At 59.4% G+C, this 20,751-nt stretch overlaps 1 protein-coding gene across 3 annotated transcripts in view; it reads left to right on the top strand.

The window, feature by feature from the left end:
- PPP1R1A (protein phosphatase 1 regulatory inhibitor subunit 1A) overlaps nucleotides 1–20,751 on the top strand; it is a 67,007-nt gene that overhangs the window by 1,266 nt on the left and 44,990 nt on the right. The gene's annotated exons all lie outside the window — the stretch shown is intronic.

Genomic DNA, 20,751 nt, shown 5'->3' with positions numbered 1-20,751 from the left:
CGTTCGGAGTGTTGTCCGGGTGTGCGTAGGGGGGTGCTAGGGGCCGCTCCCCTCAAGCGCAGCCTGTGAGCTGTGACTGGCTCTCCCCTTCGGCTGCCTGCGCCTGGCCGGACGGTCAGACCTGGCTGTTCCCAGCGCCTCCCCGTGCCCCGGGCTGCCCGGGCGGAGGGCGGGTCTCACTGAAGCCCGAGCGAGCCCAGGGCGGCGAGTGGCTGCGCTGGGAGCAGCACCTGGCCTGGCCCAGCTCAGCCCCATGGCCTGTGCACTGGGAACACCTGGGGCGCTTCACTGTCCCCGTGCCAGCCTCGCGCTGCTGGGCTCAGCCATGGGCTAGCTCCGCGCCATGGCATCTGGTGAGCCGAGGGGCAGGGTCTAGACTCGTACCGTGCGGCACCTGGTCCTGCCCCTCCCCCCATGACCCCTGCCCCCTGCGTTGCTGAGGCTCCAGCGCTCCCTCCCTTTTGGCGCCTGCTGGCAGGGATCCAGGGCGAGACCTTGGCCCCAAGACCGGGGACGAGGCAGAGACTCTGGCTCAGGTTTTTAATCCATTGTGTCCTAACCACATGCTGAGCAGTGGCCAGGCCCAGCCCCTGGGGAGTTCTGGGGGGAACAGCGTGGAGCTGGTGGCAGAGGCGGGGCTGGCATGGCATGGCTGTGCAGGCAGGGTCAGCACCCTGGGGCGGAGGGCTCACCCCTAGGGGCCTGGACTCTGGCGGGCTAACGGCATCAGATCAACCTAGCACCCGGCCAGCCTTCATGTGCCTGCCTTGCAGTAGCGGCCCAGCTCCCTTGGCTGCCAGTCCCCATCTGGGCTGGAACAGCCGCGGGATTGTGTGTCAAGGGAGACCTCGGGAATGCAATGGCAAAGGTCAGGAGAGGACGTCCTGGTGCATTCGTAACGCTGGGTGTGGAGAGCCTCGGACTGGCATAGCAGGGGGCTGTGGGTCAGAACTGAGGGGCATCGGCAGAGCCGGGGGCAGGGGGGGAGTCCCGGGGTGGCATAGCAGGGGCTGTGGGTTGGGACTGAGGGGCACTCGTAGAGCTGTGGGGGGGAAGTCCCGGGCTAGAATCTCAGTGAGGTTCTGGTTTCAGAGTAGCAGCCGTGTTAGTCTGTATCCGCAAAAAGAAAAGGAGGACTTGTGGCACCTTAGAGACTAACCAATTTATTTGAGCATAAGCTTTCGTGAGCTACAGCTACAGTACTCCTTTTCTTTTTAGTGAGTTTCTGGTCCTCCTGGTTGTGGAGAAAAGCTTGAAAATGTGACCCGAGCACAAGTGAAAGGCTCTGGAACCAGAAGACAACAAAACAGAAACCAGTAGTCATTAATTTAAAAAACATACAAACAAACAAACATGATTTTCGAGCCAGTCTCACGATTTGGAGAGGCCTGGGGTTGGCCATACCCAGGTGGGGCTATCTCACCTGGGCAGAGACAGGAGGTGTGGCGCAGACCCCAGAACTGTTGGTCATTTGAGGGGTTGCAAAGGCTGGTCTCAGACAGGCAGGCAGCACAGAGCCCAGCTGAGTGGTAGTTACCACCCTGGGCCCTTCCAGTCCTGCCTTCCGTGAGGACGGAGTGGAGACTTTGTTACAGGAACTCCATGCAGTCCAGTGGCTCTCCTCGTGCAGGGCCGAGCATCTTAATCGGTTCCAGGGCTGAAGCTCATGAGTTTTCCTCTTGCTACTGGGGACGGCAGCCCCAGCGGTGCATCTTCGTGGTCTGTGTTCCACCAGCAGGATGATACTGGGGAGCCCAAAGATGTGGGATTGTGAAACACGGGCCGTCTCAGCACCGAGTGTCTTGCTGTCACTTCCCAGAGGAGCTAAATGCTGACAGGCGCCATCTGTGTTGCTGTTGCACAGCGCATTTGCAGAGCGGCTCGGAGGAGCTGCTGTAGCATCTTGCCAGCAGCAGCCGGGGTGGAGGCTGGGGACATGCAAATAAATGGGAAACTGATGCAGGGGGTAAAGCACTGGGGGGTGGGGGGAGAGCAGTGGAAATGGCACCTTCCTCACCCATCCTGTAGGGGAGCTGCTTTGTCTGAGCTAGGAACAGGAGCTTCCACCTCCCACTCCTCCACACCGTCTGGGCTGAGAGTCCTTCCTGGGAGGAATGAGAGTCGAAAGGACCACTGTGATCATCTGGTCTGAGCTACTGCATAGAACTTCCCTGAATTCCATTGTCAAATATGTGTTCCCCAGCTAGGTAGTTACACACTCTAATCGAGTCACCCCTTTGAGTAGGTCTACTGGGTTTGAGTGAGGTGAATGGGAGGCAGGACTCCTGGGTTCTAGTCCCAGCTTTGGGAGAGGAGTGAGGTCTAGTGGGTTAGAGCAGGGGGCCTGCGAGCCAGGTCTTGTGGGTTCTATTTCCGACTTGGTCACTGACTCTCTCTGTGACACTGGGTGAGTCCCGTCCCCTATCCATGCCTCAGTTTCTTCTGTCTGTAGATTGGGTTCAGTGACACCTCACAGGCAGGGATCATAGATGTTTGTAAAGAGCTAAGGGCCAGGGTTTCAAGTGTGCAGAGCCCCCAGCAGTTCCCACTGAGAACAGCGGAGAGTGCCCCTCTCCCTGCCAAAAGCAACAGGAGCTGCTGGGTGCCAGGGGCCCTGGGGAGGCTGGAGCATTGTCCTTGTCATCACACTTTTCATGATCCGTTCATTCCCCTTTGCAGGGTTTTGTTTCTGAGTCAGGAGGTCACTTCTCACTGGGCAATGGGCACCGCTGGGTGGGGAGAGGCCCCCAGCTCCCTAAACTCCCCTCTTTAACCCCAAGGGAGCCCCTGAGCTCATGCAGTTCAGAGGCAGCCGGCTGAGCTGGGGGGAGCTGCAGAGTCCCTCTCCTGGGCTGGAGGGGAGCAGGCCATGGGCGGGTGGTTGGGAGGGTCAGGAGGCAGCCTGTTGGGGGCCAGCAGATAGGAGGCTTCCCAGGAGTGGCCTGTGCCATACCATGGGGGTGTACGTGCTGCGGGCGCGTTCATCTCCGTGCTGCGGCTGGCTGCGGCTGGGCAGTGTGGGCTGCCAGGCACCCAATGGGGTCAGCAATGCCGTGCCGAGTAACCCAGCCTCATGCATTGTGCAAGCCTCCCAGGCACCAGGCGTTCACTTTGGGAACTGCAGTGTCTGAGAGCATCAGCCGAGGGACACAGGGCAGGGTGGGTGAGGAAGCTGGTGTGATGCAGGGAGTCTGGCTCCAGGCGGTCAGACCCCTTGGGTGCATGAATCCTGCGGCGGGGCCATCCCAGGCCAATTCACAGCACTCTGGGCGGATGTGAAACTCTCCTGGGGGCTGCCATCCCGAGCTTCTCCTCAAACCAGAATGAAGCCTTTAGCCCTTATGGCTACGAGATGCCCTCAGAGGTGTGACCTAAGCGTCAGGAATGCAGCGTTGTCTGTCTGAGTCTGCAGAGACCCTGGTCTGGTCACACTGTGTGAACTGACCCTGGTCCTTCCCAAGGGTGTTGATTCCGGAGAGAAATGATGATGGTTTAAATGTCAGCACTGGTCACTGCTGATCAAAGCAGCTGGCGAAGTGGGAGGATGATGGAAGGATGGCCCTGTGCAGGATCTCATGGGGCATCTTGAGGGGTTTGTGAGTGAAGCCTGGGGCATCACAGCTGGCTTTTTCCCCAGTTTGACCCCCTGGTTCTGAACATTCGCAGCAGAGACTTAAATCCGGAGTCTCCCGAGATCTCTGAGGAGCAAATCTACCAGGAAATCCAAAGGCAATGAGTGTGGCAGTGATTCATTGCGGGGGAGGAGCGGGCGCATGCTGGGAGAACCTGGGGCCCGAGTGGGATCCCCCTGCTGGGATGAGGAGTTCTTGGGATTGGCTTTGTCTCCTGCCTGGGCAATGGAGCCATGATGCCTCAGCCAAATTTTCCTCCCAGTCCAGTGGCGCTGAGCCCAGGCACAGCCTGGTTACGCCCCCCCCCCCACAAATTGAGCTGCCAGGCCTCTCCATGCCCAGATGTGGGTCCTTCTCAGGAGCTGGCACAGGAGAGGATGCCCGAGTGCCAGAGCCTCAGTGCCAGAGCCTCTCTTCTTGCTGCGTAGATGCCAGGTGGTTCATACTGTTTGCTCCATATGTGCTTAAAACAACAGAGGTCCAGGTCTGCTCTGCTGGGACATGGTCGAAATGGGGTTATTGGCCAGAAATCCCCACGGAGGCTGCTGTGCTGTCATCCTCCACCCCAGAGGTGGCTGCATTTCACGGTCGCTCATTGCATAAGGACTTTGCTATGAAGAATGTGCGGTCCTCTTATAAATGTTTGTTCCTAAAATAAATCTCTCTCTTGGTCTGGATTTTGACTGCCCACCGGCAGAGGGTGGGTTAGTGGAGCTGCCCCTGTTTCCCTCAGTCCCTCCCACTCACAGAGGGATAGGAAAATGACCCCACACCCCAAGATGGGCCCAGGGCAGTGTTTGGACCCAGCCCCAGGCCTGGCTGCACATTCCAGACCCTCCAGAGGCTAGAGTGGGGTCAGATGGGGCTTTGCTTGAGGCCCAACATACTCAGACCTCCAGATGGCCATGGGGGGTCAGCTCTGTGCAGAGGGAGGAGAGGTCCTGCCTGCCATGGAGCCTCCTTCTTGCTGCCCTGGCTTCTGACTCCACTTGGGTCCATCCTGACGCTGCCTGGAGTGTGGGAGCTCCCCTCCCTCTGGGGCATCAGAGGCTGGCTGCTCCCTCTCTACAGTCCTGCAGCTCCTGAGCCCCCATGGTCCCACCTGGGCTGTTACAGCCTGTTTCATGCTCCTCCCACTGTCTCCTGGCTTCTGAGCAGCTAGCAGGGCTAGGGAGGGAAGGGGAAGCCCCAGGGATATGGGAGAGATATGAGCCATCAGTTCCTTCCTGCTTCTCCAGCTCCTTAGGAGGGAGCCTTCCCTGATGTGCTGGGGTCCCATTCCTCCCAGCAGCAACCCATCCTCCCACCGTCACCTAGTGCTAGCAGCACGTGACCCTAAACAGGTGCAGCATCAGCCCAGCTCATCGGGCGGGGGCTTGAGAACATGGGTCACAGTGGAGGGGCACTGGCAGAATTGTGAGAGGGGAGCCCAGGGCTGGGTTAACGGGGGCTGCGGGTCAGGACTGAGGGGCACTGGCAGAGCCGTGTGCATGGCAGGTGGGGAGCCCAGGGCTGGGTTAGCGGGGGCTGCGGGTCAGGACTGAGGGGCACAGGCAGAGCCGTGTGCATGGCCGGTGGGGGGCCCCGGGCTGAGTTAGCGGGGGCTGCGGGTCAGGACTGAGGGGCTCTGGCAGAGCCGTGTGCATGGCAGGTGGGGGGACCCAGGGCTGGGTTAGCGGGGGCTGCAGGTCAGGACGGAGGGGCACTGGCAGAGCCGTGTGCATGGCAGGTGGGGGGCCCAGGGCTGGGTTAACGGGGGCTGCGGGTCAGGACGGAGGGGCACTGGCAGAGCCGTGTGCATGGCAGGTGGGGGGCCCAGGGCTGGGTTAGCGGGGGCTGTGGGTCAGGACGGAGGGGCACAGGCAGAGCCGTGTGCATGGCAGGTGGGGGGCCCCGGGCTGGGTTAACGGGGGCTGCGGGTCAGGACTGAGGAGCACTGGCAGAGTCGTGTGTATGGCCGGTGGGGGGCCCCGGGCTGGGTTAGCGGGGGCTGCGGGTCAGGACTGAGGAGCACTGGCAGAGTCGTGTGTATGGCCGGTGGGGGGCCCAGGGCTGGGTTAACGGGGGCTGCGGGTCAGGACGGAGGGGCACTGGCAGAGCCGTGTGCATGGCAGTGGGGGGCCCAGGGCTGGGTTAGCGGGGGCTGCGGGTCAGGACTGAGGAGCACTGGCAGAGCCGTGTGCATGGCAGGTGGGGGGCCCAGGGCTGGGTTAACGGGGGCTGCGGGTCAGGACGGAGGGGCACTGGCAGAGCCGTGTGCATGGCAGGTGGGGGGCCCAGGGCTGGGTTAACGGGGGCTGCGGGTCAGGACGGAGGGGCACTGGCAGAGCCGTGTGCATGGCAGGTGGGGGGCCCAGGGCTGGGTTAGCGGGGGCTGCGGGTCAGGACGGAGGGGCACTGGCAGAGCCGTGTACATGGCAGGTGGGGGGCCCAGGGCTGGGTTAACGGGGGCTGCGGGTCAGGACGGAGGGGCTCTGGCAGAGCCGTGTGCATGGCAGGTGGGGGGCCCCGGGCTGGGTTAGCAGGGGGCTGCGGGTCAGGACGGAGGGGCTCTGGCAGAGCCGTGTGTATGGCCGGTGGGGGGACCCAGGGCTGGGTTAACAGGGGCTGCGGGTCAGGACTGAGGGGCACTGGCAGAGCCGTGTGCATGGCAGGTGGGGGGCCCAGGGCTGGGTTAACGGGGGCTGCGGGTCAGGACGGAGGGGCTCTGGCAGAGCCGTGTGCATGGCCGGTGGGGGGCCCCGGGCTGGGTTAGCGGGGGCTGCGGGTCAGGACTGAGGAGCACTGGCAGAGTCGTGTGCATGGCAGGTGGGGGGCCCCGGGCTGGGTTAGCAGGGGGCTGCGGGTCAGGACGGAGGGGCTCTGGCAGAGCCGTGTGCATGGCAGGTGGGGGGCCCAGGGCTGGGTTAGCGGGGGGCTGCGGGTCAGGACTGAGGGGCACAGGCAGAGCCGTGTGCATGGCAGGTGGGGGGCCCAGGGCTGGGTTAATGGGGGCTGCGGGTCAGGACGGAGGGGCACTGGCAGAGCCGTGTGCATGGCAGGTGGGGGGCCCAGGGCTGGGTTAGCAGGTGGCTCTGAGTTGGGACTGAGGGGCATCGGCACAGCTGTCAGGGTAGGGTGGGGGTTAAAAGTTGGGAAGCAGGATCCATTATTTGAGCCTCTGTGTCACGCAAATCCCAATGTCCGTTTGAAAGTTGATGCTAGAAGAATTAGCACTGGATTGCACTGAAACCATAAGGTTCAGCCAGTGGAGAGGGAGTGGTGAGTCCAGGGAGTGGCTTGGTTGGAGACAATAGCCGCGCCGGCAGTGATGGTGATGAGAGGGGGTGGGGCCTGCTGTTAGTCGGGGATGAAGAGAGAAGGGGGCTGTGCCGCGTTTGGGGCGCGGCGGCTTGCTGGGATCTGGAACTCTGGGAAGTGAGGATGCGGTCCTGTATCACAGGGGCTGAGATGTGGATGCAGTGGGAGCCCCTTACTGGGCTGTCCCCGCTCTGCAGCGAGGGGCTGGCACGTCGCATCCCTCAATCTTCAGTCTCCCCAGCATGGGCTCTCGAAGAGGTGGCTTTGCTGTAGAGGTGTGAAAGCTGCTGGTCAATCCTGCGGTCATTGTTAAAGCCACTGGTGCCAGGGTAACCAGACCTCCACCCTGCTAGTCTTCCACCAGGCAAACCACAATTCGCAGGCTCCATTTGCCAGGCCCTGTAAGCGCTAGGCCCGGTGGGTCCCACCAATGACTCAGCCGTGGCTGAGTGAAGGGCATTGGACTAGAGCTGACAGGGAGGGGAAATCCCCTTGGGCCAGTGGCTGTAGACAGTTATGATTCAAAGTAAAACAATAGTGGTTCCTATTTGGCCCCTGGGTGGGAGGGGATGGTCCAGCAGAGGGGTCCTCAGGCCCCGTACCCAGGGTGCCTCCCAGTCTCTTCTAGAGCCAAATGGGAGCTTGCTGGTTTCCAGGCCAGGCTCATGAGTTCGTGTCTCTCACTGGGACCCCTCCGCACAGCCTCTGCCCTGTCTCTGCTCCGCGCAGACTCGGGCCCCTGTTGTGGTGGCCACCAGTTACAGTCCCTTCACAGGCAGGGCCCTGGCCATGCCCTGCAGGGCTCCCCTGCTGCTGCCCATTTGCTATGCACCCCACTCCCCACTCTCTCAGAGCCAGGTGGCTTCGTGGGCTAGGTTTCCAGGGGAACATCCCTCCCCCCGAAAACCAAACCAACCCCCCTACCCCAAGCAGAGCTCTGACCCCCGCCGGAGGAGCCAGAGACCCCATGATGTCTTCTAGGGACTTGGCTGCTGCTATTGCGCACACATAGAAGGCACCCAGACACTGTGCTGGTGGGCAGCAGGATAAAACCGTGAGATAGATTGGGGTGTCTGGGGGGACAGACAGGCAGATTTGCCTGGGGCCCTGAATAACTGCTTCGGCACCAGGCTGTGGGAACCCCAGAGCCAGCCCCACCCCAGGCACCAGTCCCTGCCCTGCGCCCAGCGCATGATCCTTTGAGCAACTGAGCCCACATGTGCCGTGTGGGGAGCACAGCCCCGCCCCGGACTCTGCACACCCATGCCAGCAGCCAACCAGCGAGCACATGCTAATGTATGCAAATGTGCTGCTGGCTCAGTGCTGGCGCCTGGCTTACTGCCACGGTGAATGCTCTGATTTGCAACACAAGCCACTGACCCAGCTTTGCTTTCTCCTAGTGATGAGCAGGAAAGGCTGCTGCTGCCACCTTTTGCTTTGGGAACTGGTGCTAATTAATGCTGCGCTCGGCCCCTTTGCGCCCATCGGTTACTTAGGTGCCAAGCAAATGTTCCCATAGAACCCAGCGCCCGTGTGACCTGCTCCTTGGGTGAAGGAGCCTGGAGTCTGAGCGCTGTCAGAGCAGAGACAGCCCAGGTGGGAGCCCCTGCTGCATCCACAGCTCCACTCTGAGCCTCGCCCCAGTGCCGGCGACATGCCCTCTCCAGCTGGGACCCTGAGCTGCGTTCAGCCCACGGCCTCTCTGGCTGTGGTGATAGAGGGTGTGTGGCAGAACCGGGCTGAGACCTGTCACAACTCACGTCAGGGCACTGAGCAACTGTGGCGGTAAAGGCCCTGGGCTGGATTGGAGCTGGTGCTCTAGAGCTGAGGGGCCGCAAGTGGTATAGGTGTTGTCACTTGGCTTTGTGATCTGTTGAGTGTGGGGAATGGCACCGCACCAGCCAGCGCTGGTTTAAAGCAGCCAGAACCCCAGACTGGCAGCCTTCCTTTAGCACCAGCCATAGCCCCTTGCCCCTGAGCTCTGGCGTGGTACTGCCCCCAGCAGGAAACAAGAGACAAGGCGTGAATGTAATGAACATACAGGGGTTCTTTATGGAGGCTGCTGGACACAGACATACCTTGTGGGTCTCTCTGGCCCTCCAGCCTGCACTGGCCAGTGCCTGCACTCAAACTCTGCAGTCCACACTACACACTGAAGCACTAAGGCTGTTAAAGAGAGCAGAACTGGGGCCTTAACCTGGGGGCCTGGCCAAGGTCCAACATCTCCCCAGATTCAACATCAGGCGTCATGTCCTGTCCCAGGGCTAAATTCAGGGCTGGTGTAAGTGAATGCAGCTTGTCTGGCTTCACGGGGTGAACTGAGCCCTCTGACACCATGGCTGAGTTGTGGCTCCCTGTGTGGCTGTTTATGCAGCTGCCACTTTCCACCCCAGAGGTGGCTGCATTTCAGTGCTGGGTGCTGCGATTCCTTTGGGGCAGGAGGCACTATATGGCTGCAGAACCCAATCCCTGTTAGTTCAGCCCCATTCTGGATACCATCTCCCTCTGCCTCTCCCCGGAAAGGATTAATGAGATTTATTTCCTCCCAATGTTTTGCTTTGTTCCCATCTTGTCCTCCCCTCCCCTGCTCAGTTCATTGTTTATGGCCTCCTCCTTTGTGTGTAAGCAAACCTCAGATCTTTCCAGGTCACAGTGAGCTCCGCTCAGCTCCAGCCCAGAGGAACATTGTGCAGGAAAAGGAGAGATTCCTGCATAGAACGCTAGTGCGGGCAGCTTTTCCAGCCACGTGAGGGGACATTTCAGTGGAGGAGGGTAGAACAAGGGGAGCAGATGAGCCTTCTCCACTTGCTCTGGCATCAGCATCTTGCAAATGCTTATTTCTGAGCCCTAGCCATGCTTGGGGCAGTGCTGTCCACTGGTTAAAGCAGCAGGCTGAGAATGGGGAGACCCCCAGCTCTGCCACTGCGTGGCTGTGTGACCTCAAGTGAGTCCCTCCTCCTTTGCAGCATGGAGAGGACAATGCAGTGAAGTGCTTTGAGATCGATAGATGGAAACTCTTCTGCAGGGGCTGAGCTACACAGACAGGAGCCATCTGTAATGGATAGCTCTGTGGCTGGGGTTCAAACAACCACTTTTGTGGGTGTTTGGGGGTCCAAATAAACCGAAACTGAAAAGGGAGCCCCCCTGTTTGACATCCACTGGAGTTTGGGGTCTCGCTCTCTTCCAGATGTTTTCACAGCCCTGTGCGCTTCCTTCTGCCATTCAGAACCGAGAGCGCAAACCCCAAAACACTGCTCGTTTTCTGCAGTGTTTTGAGCCGGGGTGGGTTCCAGTGTTCCCTCTAATTTTTCCCACTGATGTACGGAATTAATTTTGTTATGGGCCCCCATATGGAGGGGATGTGTGACACATCGCCTTTCATATTGGGGCACATAACAAAATTCATGTGGCGGCGGTGGGACTGAGGGATTTGGGGTGTGGGAGGGGGCTCTGGGCTGGGGCAGAGGGGGTGAGGGTGGGTGAGGGGGCTGGGATAAGGGGCTCAGGGCTGGGGCAGAGGGTTAAGATGTATGTGTGTGGGGGGGTGAGGGCTTCGACTGGGGTTGTCGGTTCTGGAGTGGGGCTGGGAATAAGGGGTTTGAGGTGTGGGAGGGGGCTCAGGGCTGGGACAGAGGGTTGGTGAGGGCTCCAGCTGGGGGTGAGATCTCTGGGATGGGGCCAGGAATGAGGGGTTTGGGATGCAGGAGGGTGCTCCGGAGCTACAGCGGGGAGAGAGAACTCCCCGCAGCTGTGTGGCCACACAGCTTACAGGGAACTTAGGTGGGTTCTGGATTCGGCTGCCGGGTAAGATAGGCCCAAGAATGGCCACTCCTGTGTTCAGGGAAGGCAAGCATCTCAAAAACCCTTTCCCCTCTGAGCAGCATCCCTGACCCTGCTCTTGCAGGCCTGTCTAGCATGAGGTGCAAGGTGTTTGGTGCCCAGGAGCTGTCAGGGGTGGACTCACAGCTTTCAGAAGTCTGGTATAAATAAGGCCACACGTCCTCCAACACGTGCTGAGCCAGTCACGGTAAAGTCCAGGGCACAAGGGCTTAGGTATTGCTCCAGTCCTCTGGCACCTGTAGGGGGAGTTAAGTGATGTCTAGGCTCCCTGTAGGGATCACCTTGCCCGGCCACTGCACAGTAAAGCTATGGCCTGCCCTGGCCACCCTGGGTTTGAAAACAGGTTAGTGAGCAAGTTTTAAAATTTTATTGTGTAGACAGGGCCACAGGGGTGCTGCAGGTCAGAATTAAGGAGCATCGGCCGAGCTGTATGTGGGGAGCCGAGGGCTGGGCTGAGCTGGGCTGGGCTAGCAGGGGGCTGTGGGACAGGATTGAGGGACACCGGGAGAGCTGGCTGTGTTGGAGGGAAGCCCAGGGCTGGGATAGCTTGGGGCTGTGGGACAGGACTGAGGAGCAGCCACATAGCTCTGTGTGTTTTGGGGAGCCCTGGGCTGGGCTATCAGGGGGCTGCAGGACGGGATTGAGGGGCACTGGCAGAGCTGGGTCTGGGGAGACCAGGGCTGGGCTAGCAGGGGCTGATTGAGGGGCACCGGCAGAGCCATGTGTGTTGGAGGGGAACCCAGGGCTAGGATAGCTGGGGCTGTGGGTCGGGATTGAGGGGCACCGGCAGAGCCATGTGTGTTGGAGGGGAACCCAGGGCTAGGATAACTGGGGCTGTGGGACGGGATTGAGGGGCACTGGCAGAGCTGACTGTGTTGGAGGGGAGCCCTGGGCTGGGCTAGCAGGGTGCTGCGGATTGGAATTGAGGGGTACTGGCAGAGCTGAGGGGAGCCCCAGGCTGGTATAGCTGGGGCTATAGGTTGGGATTGAGGGGCACTGGCAGAGCTGGATGTGGGGAGCCCAGGGCTGGGATAGCTGGGGCTGTGGGTCGAGATTGAAGGGCAGCGACATCGCTGCCTGTGTTTGGGGGAGCCCAGGGCTGGGATAGCTGGGGCTGTGGGTCGAGATTGAGGGGCACTGGCAGAGCTGGGTGTGGGGAGCCCAGGGCTGGACGAGTGGGGGGTTGCGGGTCAGGACTGAGGGCATTGCATGGCTGTGTGTCAGACATGCCAGCATTGCAGTGCCCCTGCCCCTTACCCAGCTCTGCCAGCCCCTCTCTTTTGTTGAAATTAAACACAGCAAGAGTGAAAAGTGAAGAGAATTAGCAGTTTGCACGTGGCTCTGGAGAGCAGCGAGTGGGAATGTTCGCTCATGTCCCACAGCCCCCTGCTCTCCTCTCCCCATTCCTGTGCTCCAGGCCACCGCGCAGCCCCCGGTCACCGCAGGGCTGATTGGGCCCAGGATGCAGTCACTGAGCAGGCACCGAGGTTGATTCCGTCCACGTGTCTCTGCGCAGACAGGCAAATTACCCAACTCCGCGGAGGAGACGTCTCATTTAGCAGGTGCCGCGCTGGGAGCAGGCTCGGTGCAGGTGCATGTTTGCCAGTGCGGGGAGCGGGGCTGGGAGCTATCTCGCTGCACAGCGGGCGCAGTGCCAGCCCCAGCAGCTCCCCTCCCCTGGAGTATTGTAGTTGCAGGTTTATTTTTGTTTCAGCTTTTCTGAGTGGATTCACTGCTGAGAAAGAGCCTGAACAGACCAGCCCTGAGCTTCCCCTGGAGCAGAAGCACTGCAGGGTAAAAGCCCCCGGCACCAGCCAGGGCCCTGGCCATCACTGTGTGATGCAGCCTGTCCAGGCTGTGACAGCTTCTCCAGGGTTCTCTAAAACCCCCGCGCCTCTGAACAGCCCCAGTGAGTCCCCCTTGTTTCTCGCAGGGACGCTGACACTTAGGGTACCTTTGCCCCTCCCCGCGGCTCCTGCCCTGGCCCCCCTCCAGTGGTGCCTCGTCAACTGCAGCCCCGTGGCACCAGGGTCCTGCAGGTGCAGCACAGAACCAACCCTGGGCCCATTGCTCCAGACTGGCCCCTGCCCACAACCCCGGTCCCAGGATAGGGCACAGGAGCCATGTGCTGATCGGGTTGTCAACTTTCTAATAACACAAAACTGAACACCCTAGCCCCACCCCTTCCCTGAGGCCCCGCCCCCGCTCACTACACTCCCCCTCCCTCGGTGGCTCGCTGTCCCCCAGACTCATTCACTTTCACTGGGCTGGGGTGGGGGGTTGGGGGGCGGGAGGGGATGAGGGCTCCAGCTGGGGGTGCAGGCTCTGGGGTAGGGCTGGGGGGTGCAGGAAGGGGCTCCAGGCTGGGGGTGGGTCTGAGGGATTCAGAGTGTGGGAGGGGGCTGAGGGTTGAGGAAGGGCGCTGGGGTGTGGAAGGGGGTACAGGGACTGGGCTGGGGGTGCCGGCTCTGGGCTGGGGCACGGGCTTACCTCGGGCGGCTCCCGGCCCTCACCCTACAGCCCAGTCCAGCTCCCATGGGAGTCACTGAGGCCTTAGCACCGACCTCACTGGGGCCAGAGCGAGCGCTTCTGGAGGCCTCACTTTCCCCCTCCCTGGGGTCTGTGTGGAATTGGCGAGAAGACGCCCTGCCTGGAGCCGTGCCCTGCAATCTCAGAGCAGCAGGGCCCCACGGCTCTGCTGGCAGGGAGGGGCAGCCCTGTCGGACTCAGCCTGGACATCCAGCCCTGGTGCCAGGCCTTCCATCCCCGTGTCTCTGGGCCCTTCAGCCCCCTTCCCCTGCAGCTGGGCCCTACCCTTCCCCACCTCGCGGCTGGCTAATGCCCTCCCCCGGTAGTTGGGCCCTTCCCCAGCCCTGGGCTCCTGACCTCCTGTAGCCCTTCCCAGTCCTCAGTGCTGACCCGATCCCTCCCCCGGTACTGAAGGGTGCCAGCTCCTTTCTCTTTGCTGCAACAACAGCAGCATCTTATTAATCCCGGCCAGTTAACCCGCCCTGCCCTCCCCCACAGCTGAGTGGTGGGGAAGGGCCCTGACCTGGGCTTGTTACACTTGATGCCAAAATTGCCAACGCTCCCATTGACCTCAGTGGCTCAGGAGCAGCTCCAGGCCCCTTCTAAGGGAGGCATTTAACCCGTCCCCTCTCCCACAGCCAGTTGCCTGGCAGCACTTATACCATGGCCACATGTGCCCCACGGGGAAGGGGCAGCAGAGGCTCTCTCGGGGGGAGATGCTCCACCTGAGCCATGTGCCGTGAGATCAGACTGGCAGAGCAGGGGCTGATGACGGAGGGTTTCTGACTTCATATCGCAAGTTCTGCAGCTCTCCTCGCTGCTGACCCCGTGTGCAGCTGGGCCTAGGCTCAGGGCAAAGCCAGATCCTGCCACCACGGCTGGCACTGGCCTGGTGCATGGAGCAGCAGTGTGGGGAGCTGACAGCACAGGATCGGCATCACTTCCCATTGCTTTGTTCAGGACCGGTCTCTAGGCACTAGAGCCAGGAGGGGGCATCTCCCCTGGGCTGGGGCTTAGCTGAGTGATCAGAAAGCCGAGGGAGGGCTGGGGAAGGGAGTGCACAGCTGAGGCCACGGCGTGGCCCTGCCACGAGCTACGGGGCAGCTCTGTGTTTCCTGGCCGGCGCCGGCGCTCTGCTCGGGAAGGGCGTTTCAATGTCTCCTGAGAACTGCTGAATAAACAGCCCCTCCTACCCATATTCTGGGTCTCTGGCCACTGCTGCTCTCTGCCTCCGTGTGACATGGGGAGAGTGGAGCACAGCAAAGGCCAGGTTTGGGGGGGTCGGTTTCAAGCAGGCCGGGGGCAGACGAGACTGGCACCAGTGGGTGGGATTTGGGGGGGGGTCTGTGTGACTTTTGGTTTTCTGCACACTGCCTTTAAATGGCAAAGTGCTTTGCTGTGTGCAGGGCCAGACCGTCTGCTGGGGGAGGTCAGCTCTCTGTGAGAGGGGACACACGCGGGTCTTGTGCTCCCAAGGAGACTTTCCATGGCTTTGCTGCTTCCCTGCAACAGGACAGAGGTGCCTGTTTGGCTCTTTGGGTGGGAGAAGCAGGAGAAGCCGAAGGCTTGTCACAGTGGGTCAGTCCAGGGGCCCGTCTAGCCTGGTATCCCATCTCTGAGCATCCCAACCACCCGCTGCTTCAGAGGGAGACGCAAGAAACTCCTGCAGAAGGGAATTATGGGATAACTTGCCCCAAGAGACAGTTCCCGCCCAACCCCCCATTAGCTAGGGTTTGGCCAGTGTTTCCAGGCCTGCCAGGCCTCCAGGTTATGGACACCGTTCTCACGCTGGATGCCCTTCTTACGCAGAGAAAGGTTGATCCTTTGTAGAGTCCTGCTCAGCTTTTGGCCTCCCTGCTGTGCTGTGGCAGTGAGTTCCACGGGCCACGTTGTGTGATTTGGAGAGGAGAACGAAGGGGCTCGCAGAGGATCTGCCATGCACTGAACGACCCCGTCCTGACTGGCAGGGTGGCACCTGCTGTTAGAGAGTTTGATCCAGATGCCTACGTGAGTGCTTCAGATTCTAATCAGAGCAGGGGCCGGGTAGGGGCCTCTGCGCAGGGAGAGCGAACGAGGAGCCAGGGTCAGGTCGCTCCATCACTGGATGTGTCTGGCCCCAGAAGCTTCGAGAGGGCAGCGCTGCAGTGGGATCAGGCCACCTCTGATCTGGGGCGCTAATGAGCAGATGGAGAGTGTCCTTCCCTGGCAGTGGGGCCAGCCTGGCCACTGACGCAGGGCCCGGTGCCAGAGCTGGGGCTGCGTGGTGCTCTCACTGTTATGGATCTCACGTCCCTGAGTGACTGTCACTCAGCACCATGAGGGCTAACGTTTCTTGTGTGTCCTCCCCCAGCACAGACAGGGGCTTGCAGCACTTGTGCCTTCCTGTGGCCGTACGTGTCTTACTGTGTCACCTTGTACCCTGTTGGGCATTCAAACCTGCCAGACGGGAATGTGCATGGAGTGCCGGCCATCGCCCGGTGGGTGCTTCCTGCAGCCAAAGCCCCCCCCCCACACTGTCCCATGTGCACACCGACCCATGCGCACACGCACACTGTCCCACACGCACACTGTCCCACGTGCGCACTGTCCCACACACATACGCACACTGTCCCAGGTGCACACTGTCCCACGCACATACACACACTGTCCCATGCACACACTGTCCGCCACACACTGTCCCACACATATGCGCACCCTGTCCCACACGCACACTATCCCTCGCACACTATCCCTCGCACACTGTCCCACACGCACACTGTCCCATGCACACACATGCACTGTCCCATGTGCACAAGTGCACACTGTCCCATGCCCACAGTCCCACACACCCATGCACACACTGTCCCACTTGCACACTGTCCCATGCACACTGTCCCACATGCACACATCCACATTATCCCATGCACACACTGTCCAACGCACACACATGCACACTGTTCCATGCACACTGTCACACACGCCCATGCACACACTGTCCCACATGCACACTGCCCCATGCACACACTGTCCCACGTGCACACATGCACATTATTCCATGCACACACTGTCCAACGCACACACATGCACACTGTTCCATGCACACTGTCCCACACGCACACACGCATGCTGTTCCATGCACACTGTCCCCTGCGCACATGTGCAAACTATCCCATGCACACACTGTTCCATGCCACACACGCACTGTCCCCTGAACACACGCACACACTGTTCCACGCACACACACACACACTGTCCCATGCACGCACACTCACAGTCGCACGCACAGCGAACATAATCTTTCCCTTTCCTTTCACTCACACAAGCTCACACAGCTTGAGACACATGCATGTTGGCAGTCACGCATGTTCATGCAAACAGACATACACGCACACAGACAGACGCACTCTCAGCACGGTTTGATGTTCCCATAGTAATTGTTCTCCATGGCAATGGTCAATCGATGGTGGAGATTGATGTAGAAATAGCAAAGAAAGGAAAGCAGCAAAACTCCCAGCACCTCTGGGGCAGGGAGCAAAGGGCCCTGGCTGTGGGGCAGGGAGTAGCAGCAGCAATGGAGTCATTCCCCCTTCAGGGGTATGGAGGGCAGGTGTGTAGGTCCATGGTTGGAACACAGGCCTGGTGACTCAGGACTCCTGGGCTCTCTTCCTGGCTCTGGGAGAGGAGTGGTGTTCAGTGGTGAGAATGGTGGGGCTGGGGGGCCTGGACTCATAGGTTCTGTCTTTGGCTCTGGGTGGGGAATGGGGTCTAACGGTTGCAGGGAGGGAGCTGGGAATCTGCTCCCAGCTCTGTTCTGATTAGCTGGGTGACCTTGGGCAAGTCACTTCAGCCCTCTGTGCCTCACTTTCCCCATTTTGTCCCATGGGGATAATGACACTGATCGTCTGCTGGGGGGTTATGAAGGTTAAATCATTGGTGTCTATAGAGTACTTTGAGATCATTGGACTGAAGGCAATAAAGGTGGGCCGGGGCATATCATAAAAACATAAAAACGGCCATACTGGGTCAGACCAAAGGTCCCTCTAGCTCAGTATCCTGTCTTCCGACAGTGGCCAATGCCAGGCGTCCCAGAGGGAATGGACAGAACAGGTAACCACCAAGTGATCCATCCCGTCACCCATTCCCAGCTTCTGTCAAACAGAGGCGAGGGACACCATTCGTGCCCATGCTGGCAAATAGCCATTGATGGACCTCTCCTCCAAGAACCCATCAGCCGTGTTTTATGGCATTCTGTTTATTAATAAAATGCCCTTTTCGCTCTGAAACAGAGACTGAGGAGGGGGACTAGCTAATGCTGGAAACCTCCTCCCCAGTGCCCAGGCCACCAAACTAGAGGAGCAAAAATAACATCTTGGGGTTCAAATAAATTTGTTTAGAAGTGAGGGTTTGGGGGAGGAGCTAGGAGGGGCATGGGGCAAGCACCCCTCCCCGGACCCCAATCACCAGCTGGCGTAGGAGGTTGCAAGTAGCACAAATACACGTTGGGGGAGGAGCCAGGGCCCACACCATGCCAAGGGCTTTAAGGGGACAGTCAGACCATGCCCAGTGCTGCTTGGGGCCGAAAGACAGAGTTTGGGAGAGGAGAGGGTGTGATGCTGGTGTGGGGCCCTGAGCCACCATCTCAAATCCCCCAAACTGGAGAGACACCCATGTCGATTCCTCCAGCAGCTGCTCTTGGTTCGGCCAGGTGAAAGCTCGTCCCCAGGGCAGAGGAGACACTGCTTCAGCGTGGCCTGCTTGGCTGCTGTCGCCAGAATGACCCCAGGGAGGAGCAGCAGGGATGGGGCCTGCACTTCACCTGGGACATTGCCGTGGTGGGATGGGAGGGGGCTGCCCGGGCCGTGTACCCTGAGCCGCTGTGCTGGCAGAGAGAACGGCAATGAATGCAAGGCGAGGAGGGAGAGCGAGGGAAGCTGACCAGTGGGGCACAGGCGGAGAATGGAGGGATGATGGGAGGGGTCAGGGAAGCAGGGCTGATGTAGGGGGTGGGAGGCAGTTTCTGGACATATGGAGGACCAGCTCCATTTGAAAGCTGTGGCCTTAGGATAGTGGACCTGGTTAGCAATGACATTAACGCCCACTTGTTCCACGCTGGCAACACAAAGGGGCCTGGATGAGGGTGGGAACAGCTTCCTGAGAAACCCCTGTTAAGTAGGGTACCCCTCGCGTAGGGACTGGAGCAGGGCAGCATCAGGGGCAGGGCACTTCTGCTCAGCTCTGCTCCCCAGCACCCATAGGAGGCCATGGGAGCAGAATATGAGTTAGAATAGCCCTGAGGTGGCTCTAACTCACACCAGGAAGGGTGGGAAGGCTGCCCTAGGCTTCAGGAACACAAAAGTGACTCAAAGCCCTCTGCTCTCTGTCTCTGTCTCAACCACAACTGCAGGAGTGGGGGTGTGGACCCGGCATGAGCTGCACGACTGGGGCTACGGACCCGGCATGAGCTGCATGACTGGGGCTATGGACCCAGCGTGAGCTGCATGACTGGAGCTACGAACCCAGCGTGAGCTGCACGATTGCGGCTACGGACCCGGAGTGAGCTGCATGACTGGGGCTATGGACCCAGTGTGAGCTGAACGTATGGACCCGGCGTGAGCTGCACAACTGTGGGTACGGACACAGCGTGAGCTGCATGATTGGGGGTACAGACCTGGCGTAAGCTGCACAGTTTGGGGTATGGACCTGGAGTGAGTTGCACGACTGGGGGTACAGACCCAGCGTGAGCTGCAGACCTGGGGCTATGGACATGGCGTGAGCTGCACGACTGGCCGTATGGACACAGCGTGAGCTGCATGACCAGGGGTATGGACTTGGCATGAGCTGCACAATCGGGGGTATGGGCCTGGCGTGAGCTGCACAACTGGGGATACAGACCTGGTGTAAGCTGCACAATCGGGGGTGCGGACCTGGTGTGAGCTGCATGACTGAGGGTATGGACCCAGTGTGAGCTGCACGATTGGAGGGGTGTGGGGTACAGAGCTGGCCTGAGCCATCAGGCAGTTCCACTTGACGCTCCTGCCAAGCTGTCCTGCAATGAAGCATGAGTATCAGCCTCGGGGCAGGCTGTTAGGAAGCAGGGCCCAACCCCCAAACTGGCTGTGAGAGCTGTACTGAGATTTCACCAACCAGCCATTTAGTGTAAACTCCTCAGGCACTATGCCAGCCTTAACATGGAGTTGCATGCAGTCCCCCTGGGTACTCCCATCTATCTTGCCACCCAGGTGAGCATCCCCTTGCGACAGATGGTCCCTTACACCAGGGATCGCAGCAATAGTCAGGTTACTCCCAGTCACAAAGGACCAGACGCTTACCCGTGTCAATGGCACCTTAGATCAAAGACAACACTTGTAGCCAATCCTATGATAAACTATATACAGATTTATTAACTAGGGAAATGAAACCAGAGAGTTCTTTACAAGGGTGAAGCAGGTAAATAAACGCGCGCGTGCGTGCACACACACACACACACACACACACAGAGTCTTAGGTTTCAAAAGGAAATAGAAGCTTCTATAATAAGCAAGCTTTATCAGTCCGTTAGGGCTAACCCAGGATAAGCACCGGGGATCCCTGGCTTATGCCTAGAAACTTTGCCTAGAAACCCAGAGTCCAAGTAGCAGTGAAATACGGTTCCTCTTTGTTAGGGTTTTATTCCCTTCCACCCTTGTGCTTTGAGTTTCAAACTTAGGGCATGGCTACACTGGAAACTTCAAAGCGCTGTCGTGGGAACGCTCCTGCAGCAGCCCTTTGAAGTGCAAGTGTGGTCACGCAGGAGTGCTGGGAGAGAGCTCTCCCAGCACTCCTGGTACTCCACCTCCATGAGGGGATTCGCTCCCAGTGCTCAGAGCCTGTCTACATGAGCGCTTTAAAGCACTCTGACTTGCTGCGCTCAGGGGGGTGATTTTTCACACCCCTGAGCCAGTAAGTTAGAGCGCTATAAAATGTAAGTGTAGACAAGCCCTTAGCTGATGGGACGAATTCATTTGCAAGGCTCATCTTCATGGGTGGGGTGTGTGAAGAATAAATAACAAAGTCTTTTGTCCTCTTTATGGTTCCACTCTGGAATGTCTGGTGTCGATGGACTTTCTTAGTCAGGCAGGACACGACACCTTCTGCTGGAGACCAGCATTTCCCACTAGTCAATGTCTCTCTCCTGTCCGGGGATCTACACAATCCCAGAGGCTCACAATGCAAATGCTCAAATATTACCTTACAATATGGGATCCAGAGGCTCTAAGTGAGATTAATGCTCCAGCAGCTCACAAACATTCAATAGAGTCTAAACACGAAACACATTCTTATACCCAATACCCATTGTAACCACACAGCACACAGGTGAGCCAGACCGAGTCCAGCTGTGTACTTTCCAGCATCCAGCTGAGCCATGGGGACGTGGCATAAGCTGGCACTGGTCTGCCAGCATCACAGCTCCCACATTAGAGGATGGCCGAGG

This window comes from Chelonia mydas, chromosome 20, assembly GCF_015237465.2.
Source record: "Chelonia mydas isolate rCheMyd1 chromosome 20, rCheMyd1.pri.v2, whole genome shotgun sequence".
Taxonomy (NCBI): domain Eukaryota; kingdom Metazoa; phylum Chordata; order Testudines; family Cheloniidae; genus Chelonia; species Chelonia mydas.
The sequence above is the reverse complement of the archived record's forward strand: the minus strand, read 5'-3'. Positions and strand labels throughout refer to the sequence as shown.